Source organism: Cibotium barometz, chromosome 7, assembly GCF_041138505.1.
Source record: "Cibotium barometz isolate CiBa-2024 chromosome 7, ASM4113850v1, whole genome shotgun sequence".
In the NCBI taxonomy this organism is placed as follows: domain Eukaryota; kingdom Viridiplantae; phylum Streptophyta; class Polypodiopsida; order Cyatheales; family Cibotiaceae; genus Cibotium; species Cibotium barometz.
Window position 1 is genome coordinate 24,305,862 of NC_141052.1, and position 8,280 is coordinate 24,314,141.

Here is an 8,280-nt window from a genome sequence, read left to right on the forward strand (position 1 = left end):
AAGGATTAGCTCCCTGGCAACGGCGCCAAAAATATTATGGCCTATTTCTACTCTCCCAACAACTCTAGCATTCAAGCAAGCAGTGAAAGAAGCAACAACCATCATGGAATTCTTATCTTACGGCTCAGGATATCTTTGACCTTCAAGCTCCACTAGTGGTTGATAGCTTCCATCTCCCGAGTCTCCCTTTTGTTGGCACCAAGAAGTTTGTTGCTCCTTCCTTCAAGGGCTCACCTCCCTCACTCTCTACACTCTCTCACACAAAGTATGAAGAGGGACATGTGTAAGAAATATAAGCATCTCCTCTCAAGTCTCTCTCTCTCTCTCTCTCTCTCTCTCTCTATCACACACACACACACACACACACACACACACACAGAGGCCTTCCTGGATCAAACATTTGAAGGTATTGTTGTAGCACTTCTTGAAGAAGATTTAAGGGTCAAAGCCAACGGTGGATCTACATCTACATCAAAAAATCAAGCTTTTGTGATGAAATGTGGTATGTCCAAATCCCACTTGAAATGTACTTTTTGCAAGAAGAAGGAGCATTTGAAGCATAATGCTTCAAGAAAGATCCGTCAAAGCGGAAATGTAACAAGTGTGGTGAAATAGGCCATTTTGGAAGAGATTGTACCAAAGATGCCACTAAGATTAAGGGAAATTATGTAAGTTCCTCACATGAGAAACTCTTCTAGTCAAGGAGTGAAAATTGTTGGCTAGAATTGGGAGTGAACCACATTCCTCTATAACTCATCTCTTTTGTAAAAGCTTATCATATAAAGGCCACCTACCTTGTCTTCTATGCTGCTATGGTTGAGTAGGGGTCGTTTTAAAACTTGTATGTCCAATGCTCATCTTGTCCCCCATGGTGGAATTGAGAGGGGGTGTTGAAATATATAATGTAAAAGCGGTTAACGATGAGGGAAGAGGTAATGGAGGTGTGAACACACCCAAATAAAGTGGGCATGTCGGTGGAAAAGGGATCTAAGGTTGGCCCAAACCCTCGCCCTTGGTGGAACCCTATATAAACAGCAGGAGACCCTACTTTTTGTAATCACATAAAGGAGAAGGGTAAGCCAACTGTGGAGTGGCTAAAACAGATAGTAATACAAGAAGCTTTCTATACATCTTATGACCTCTCTCAAGCTACGCAGTCACAATGATGTTCAGTAAGTTGTTTATGCTTGTTCATTCATTTATGCTTTGCTCTCCTCTTGTTCCATTGCTTCCACTGTTGCATGCTCTAGATATCCATGATTCTTAACAAAATTTTCACTAAGGCTCGAAATTGTTTGGTAAGATTGATCAGTCTACACTACTTAAAATAGGTCCAAAATTGATATGCCAATGCTTGATTCAGTGCGCGTGGGCTAATTTGAGAAGTCTTTAATATTAATTATTTTAGCCACCTTCCTGGACTAATCTAGATTTTTTGCAAGCACTTAGACCTTATCCAACATCTCTTTTGTGTGAAGGAAAGGCAAGCCTATTAGCTAAGTGTTGGAGTGTTGAGAAAGAAAGAATGTGAAGATTGAATACATCTCAAGAGGAAATATGGAGCCTCCAGAGATAGGAAATATTCCAAGCTTCTAAACCTCTTCTTTACATAATTGTTTTACCATATATCATACTTCTCTCTCTCGTATTTGATCTAGCAACCCAGCCTTGATAAGGGGATCATGCAGGGCCCGAACACCACTAGTTTTCCAAATCTGAGCATACACATCCATTCATGTGCATTGACCATGTGCATTGACCTACCTTTCTACCAAGTTTAACTCCAAACAAACAACTTTGGTTCCAAATTCTTTTAGGGTACTAGAATGAAGGGCTTTTTATGCTTGGCTAAAATAGCAAGAAGACATTTAAAAAGGGTACCAAAAGTGTTAGCAATGTAAACTATTGGTTTGATTATCCCCCTATCTGATCTTGTGCCGTTTGAACATCGTTTGATCATGTTTGGCTAAAAATTTGGCTTATCTCAGAAGCTCAGGAAGCCCCATTTTTCCATGCTTGGTTCTAGCAGTCACTCACATTACTGGAATCAAACAAAATTTTGTCAGAGTGTTATCCTTTACCTAAACTATCTAGGGTCTAGCAGACATTATTTGGACCTCTCGGAGTGATTCCACACAGAGCCTTGACCCTGAGAAGCCTCGTTTTCCATGCCTGTCTCTAATTCACTTTCTTTTTGTCGAAACTTGACAAGACTTTGCATGGAGGAGGTCCTTGACCTATACTCCATTATTTTTAGATGGACTCAACTTCTTACTTAGGGGGCCTAGAAGTTGTGTCCAGGCTCAAAAAATATACCTCTCCCTTTAGTTTTCCACATCTGAAAAAATCTCCCCATCCAGGTAGGTTTAGCCAGAATTGAGCATACACTAGTGTACACGGTGTCTTAAGGTACTCATACATCAAGTTAGGTCCTGAACAAATAACTTAGAGTTATCGCTTATTTTTAGCTGTCCATGTCCTTGCCTATCTAATTTTAGCATATTGATATGCAAAATTGGGACCTTGAAATTTCTACTCTCTTTGACATTGGGAGAAGCTACTTTGGTGTTATTTAGGCAAAAATTGACCAAATTTGGGATGTATTGTGTGCATCTTCATTCTATTAAGACTAGGATTGAATTTATATGTGTCTCAAAATCCCAAAACTCAAGGAGAAGATAATTTTCCATGCCTAGATCTAGTAGCCACTTGGATTACTAGATTAGGATGAGACTTTGTAGGATTCTTGCCTAGAGCTGATACTAGCTCTAGAACCTAATAGACCCCCTAAACAAACCCTAGAAGTGAGTTGGAGCTGAAAAATAATTAATTTCCATGCTTGGATTTATCTCTATGAGCATGGTTCTTCTTGGATCTTGACCATGTTTTGCTCATTTGAGGACCTCAACCTATTCCACAAACCTATCCAAACAAAATCAGTATTGAACAAGTAGTGGGTGAAACTATGTGGGCTAAAAAAATCTTCAACTTCCTATTGCTAGCTTAAACTCCCCCCTTGGTTGGTTTTTGCTAGATCTAAGCATACACGTGGTTATAGTGACTTGAACCAACCTAACACCAAGTTTTAGCCCAAAATGATGAAGTGGATCAATTGGCTATTTCTAGTTGTTTTGTCCACATTAGGATAAATTTAGTAAACCAAATTAGATGAGGCTAAGATTGGACTTGTGTGAATATCTCATCTAAAGTTAAATCAAACATTCCTAGCACTGTATAAAGGTAAGCTCCATAGTGGGACAATTTTTGAGACAATATGGTCTTCCATAACCAAAGCTGGTTTTTTTAGCTTTCAATGTGGTCTTCCACAACCAAAGCTGGTTTTTTTAGCTAGAAAAAGTTAGAGACTTTGGTTTTGGACCTTTCATGATCATCCAAAGTCTCGAGATAATCCCCTATATAAGAAGCCATCAAAATTAGCTATCTTTAAAAGCTTTTGACTAATTGACGATAAACTGAAGGCCCATTAAAGTTTGGACGCAATCGGGAATTTCTATGTACTTGCAAAGTGGTAGAGTCTTATGTAGCTCTCCATTTGGACAAAGCATTTTCTTATGCTCCTACAGGTAGTAGTGGAACTAATTCAGTTCAGCCTAATGTAGTTGGTTGAGTAGTGAATCTGACGTCCTATCAATTAAGAGTGAAGATTCTCTCCACAAGTATGTTGCCATTAAAGAGACCACAATAAAAAGAAATAAAGGAATAATGTAACGATACTAACCAAGTTTCCCTAATGTCAGGATATACCAACCATGTTTTCTCCTACAATTTTCACAAGTCGTGAGTTTGTGAGAAACTTTAAGTGAGCCTCCTCCTAAACACGGGGTTGAGAATGGCTACAAATGTCTCTACCTTCTTGAATACATATTTTGTCTCTTCTATTTCTAATTATGTTCAATGAGAACATAGTTTTCAGACATTGTGCCCATAGGCACAAGAAAAAATCAATTTTTGGAGAACCCAACAGTGTTTTAGTCCCTACTTAGGATTCTATTTCTAAAGAATGAATAATCCCTACTTAGGATTCTATTTATATAGGGATGTTTAGGAAAACTATTACATCCCATGAAGCTAACTGGTGTATTGTTGCGCCCAACGGCTCAGTTGGTGACAGAATGTATAGTCGGACCACCTCCCACGTCGTGAGCACAACCTCCGTATTGCACGTGTGAAGGTGGCAGGCTGTAACCACCATAGTAGATCAAGAAGAAAAAGCTTAAAAGGATTGCTGACACACTGCAAGGATGCATGCATGCACGAGTTTGAAGCTTGCAGAGGATGCACACGCTGCTAATAGCTCACACTAGTAGTGAGAAGTACAACATGGTTATAGTTCTTATTAGGAAGTAATAGTCTTTATGTCGAGCAGTTGCTCTATAATGATCCTGCAATGATTTCGAAAGTAATTTAGTAAACAAAGAGCAATGTTGCTTTTCATTATGTCTATGTGTTACTATCTGCAATGTATTGAATAAGTTTGATGTGTCTCTGTTTTAACAAACATGCTATGTACTAGAGAGTGAATGAGAGAGTTATGTAGGAGAGTGAGAGTGTGTGGAGTTCTAAAGAGCAAAGATATGTTTTGAGTGTCCCCATGACCACTCTAGAGTTGGTGTTTGAATCCACAAGCTCTGGTGGGTGGCTACACGCCTCCCATGGCATTGCCTGACTGGTTTGTTACCTCAAACTGTTGTCTTACCATTTTGCTGAAAGGGAAATCGGCGAGAAACACTTATGGAGAGAGCTTAAGCTGGGGGAGGGAGAGGCTTCTCTCTAATTGCTAATCTAGAGCCACATTTATCAGGATTGGGTTCCCTACCTATGTGGATGTGAACATAAGAGTTAATGAGGGTGAAGCGATGATGATCTCTAAAGGGACTTGGGATATTGGAGCCTTTGATGGGTTTCTAGAATTCACATTTTATAATTATCCCTTATAGACAAGTAGGGCTTTAGCACCCCCTCTTCCTCGTAGATTTGTTGTAATTGATCTTCACATTATGACCTATGGCTTCTGTCTAATTCCTAACCTAGAGCCACATTTATCAAGATTTGGTTCTCTACCTATGTGGACGTGAACATAAGAGTAAATGAGGGTGAAGTGATGATCTGCAAAGGGACTTGGGATATTGGAGACTTTGGTGGGTTTCTAGAATTCACATTTCATAGCGATCCCTTATAGACAAGTAGGGCTTCAGCACCCCCTCTTCCTCATAGATTTGTTGTAATTGATCTTCACATTATGACCTATGGTGAAGAGTACTCAAGCCATGTGCCATCATTAATATGTTAATACAATGGTTCTATAACTGATTCCCATGATGAAAACATGTGTACATATCCTTTGACACACTGAGAACACCAATGAGACCAATGTACACTATTCTGAAAGGTCTTGAATAGATGGCAAGATTACATCATCCACATCACCCACCTACACCGCTCCAAAAGTGCATGCTTTGCCAGTAGGAAGGGCATGCCATGGGTATCAGTACCAATGGGAAGAGAAAAGCATGTTTATCCTATATCATATGTAGGGATCATCACTATTGAGATGATGCCATAAGAATGGCTGAAGTTATACACAAGAATTATTGCATCATCTAAAGGACATGTTGTTGTGCTGGTAATAGCTTCTCCTCTAGCTTCCAGCAAAAGAGAATATGATAAAAGAAATTCTTAGGTATGTGGTCGCTCCTCTAGCTCTATTTAAGTAAAGAGCTTACCTTAGCCTTGATAGAGCATGTGTCATTAGGTTCCTAACATAAAGACAAGGTCAATATTTGGCTAATATTCCTATGTATAAACTTGTTGTCTGAGTATGATGACTCAAATGCAACATTTCCAATTATGTATAAGGGTTGGGAAGCTACACCAATCCTAGATGGGGTTTTTTGTGTTATAGAAAAGCATTACTAGCAAAAACGGGACATACCACCTCTTGAGCAAATGGATTTGATTATCAAATGGCTAATGGAACAGCTACAAGGCCAATGGCTATTGTGTGTGATCTCAAGATTGAAATCTTTTCATTTATATTTTCCACATGCGTGGTGATGGACTTTTTGATATAACCAACAAACTCATTTGATGTGATTATAAGAAAAAAGACCTTCTATGAGAGACAAGACTTGTTCTCATGACTAGTCTAATGATCATTTTTATCTCAAAAAGGACATTTAAACCTTAAAGGTTGACTTAAAGAATATTGAAGGTACATCCCATGGGTGGTGGATTACTTGGAGAGGATTTCAATATGATAAATCATATAGTCTCTATTTAGGGATGAAGATCAAGAAAACATATCATTGATGAATTTGTTGTGGTTGTGCCACTTCATGAGCTAGACCTTCGTGAAAATTGGATGCATGTGTTTTGAAACCATTGATATCATTCTTAAAGTAGGAACTAAGTACTTAGGGGCTTGATTCAAGTGTGGAACTAAGTGCTTAGAGCTTGATTCATCGATAGGACCTGCGCGATCAGAGATAGACGATCGAGACTAGACAATCGAACGTGGATGATCAGAGATGGATGATGGGGAAGCAATAATCAAGATTGGATGATTAAAGTTGGATGATCAGGTAGCTAGACTATTAAAGATGGGCGATTTGGAATGGACAATTGAGATTGGATGATCAGACTAACCAATATGATCGAAGATTAATGATCCAATATGATCGGAGATTAATGATCAAACACGTGTATTAAAGATGGAACTTGGAACTTGGCACCAGATTCAATGTTCTTCTTAGTTACATCTAGGCCCAGAGGCATTTACTCACCTTTTTTTTTCCCTCTTACAAGAGTCAGATACTTTGTCAGCCCCCATAATTTATGCTCAAGCATGTGGCATTGAAGGCCATTCATCATAGACTACCACAAATTATTATTTTCAGCTACTCTGACCAACAATTTGGATGCTTACGCAATGATCTAGATATTGGGCAATGATCTAAAAATTCGAGAGAGCAGAATATATGCAATTGTTTTACATATTTTTTAATTTTTGAGGTTTTTGTGATTTTTTTGGGGAGTTTTTTAACATGATAGAGTTGCTTAGCAACACTTTAATGTCATGTTTATCAACTTCAATGTTTATCAACTCAATTTAACAAAAATTAACACTTACTAAGATTAATACCTTGATTAAGCTAATTTAGACCCAAAAAAAGCCAAAAATGCTAATGTACATTAATACCCTAGTTAATCTAAGGCTAATGCTCATAGTTATGATGAAATCCACCAAGTGAGGACATAGCTTACCTCAATCATACCCAAGAGAGCTTTTTCTTCATTCCACCACTCCCATGAGACAAAGAATTGAATAAAATAAGCACAATAAAACACCAAAGAGGTTAAAATTAGGATCAAAATCCTATTCTAATCACACAAACTCCCAATCACTTCAATCGCACAAACAATCAGACAATGAAACTCTGATCTTACACTAGGCACATTTCCTCAACATTCAACCAAGGATTTGCATCCAAGGGCAAGATAGAATGGGAAAAATTATAACATTATTTAATAGGGAGATAGTTGTACTCCCTCACCTCATCCAAGTCTAGTTTGATATCCTCGACACCGACACCATTTGTTTATGTCAAAGAACCTTCTTGCACTTTAGCAAGCAATCATATTACTAGTAGTTAGACCACTAGTCTTAGATCATGGAGGTCCTTTGGAGAGGTTAAAGAAGCCAAGAGGTGTGTTGATCCCTCTTGTTTAATTCCTCTCTCTACTCACTAATCAACTAAGAAATCCTTCCAAAAAGCAATGGTTAAGCTAGAAAGCTTGAACCACTTTCTTCTATAATCATGCTTAATCACTTTCTTCTACAATCATGCTCAATCACTCTCTCACTCAAGAAAGCAAGCATGCACACTTTATATACACACCATCAACACACACAAGCATGCACACTACAATCAAGTAGCGATAGCAAGACAAAGCATAATAGACAATGCAATAGATACACAATGGAGAGAATTAAAAATTTTTGATTATACCAAAAAGATACAAGTGATGGTGTTGTCCACCCGTGCGCTCTCAAGTGGAGCTTAGATGGCAATCTAGACAGACTCTGGATGGAGGATATACTAATTGTAGAAGGGATTAGATACTCACGAGCATTGATGGCAACCATGTTCATATATAGTACTATAGGCGGTGTGGTAGACACGTATATGAGGGCGATTACATTGCATAGACACAGTCACCACCCATGTATCAAGAACACGGCCCACCACCCACACCACC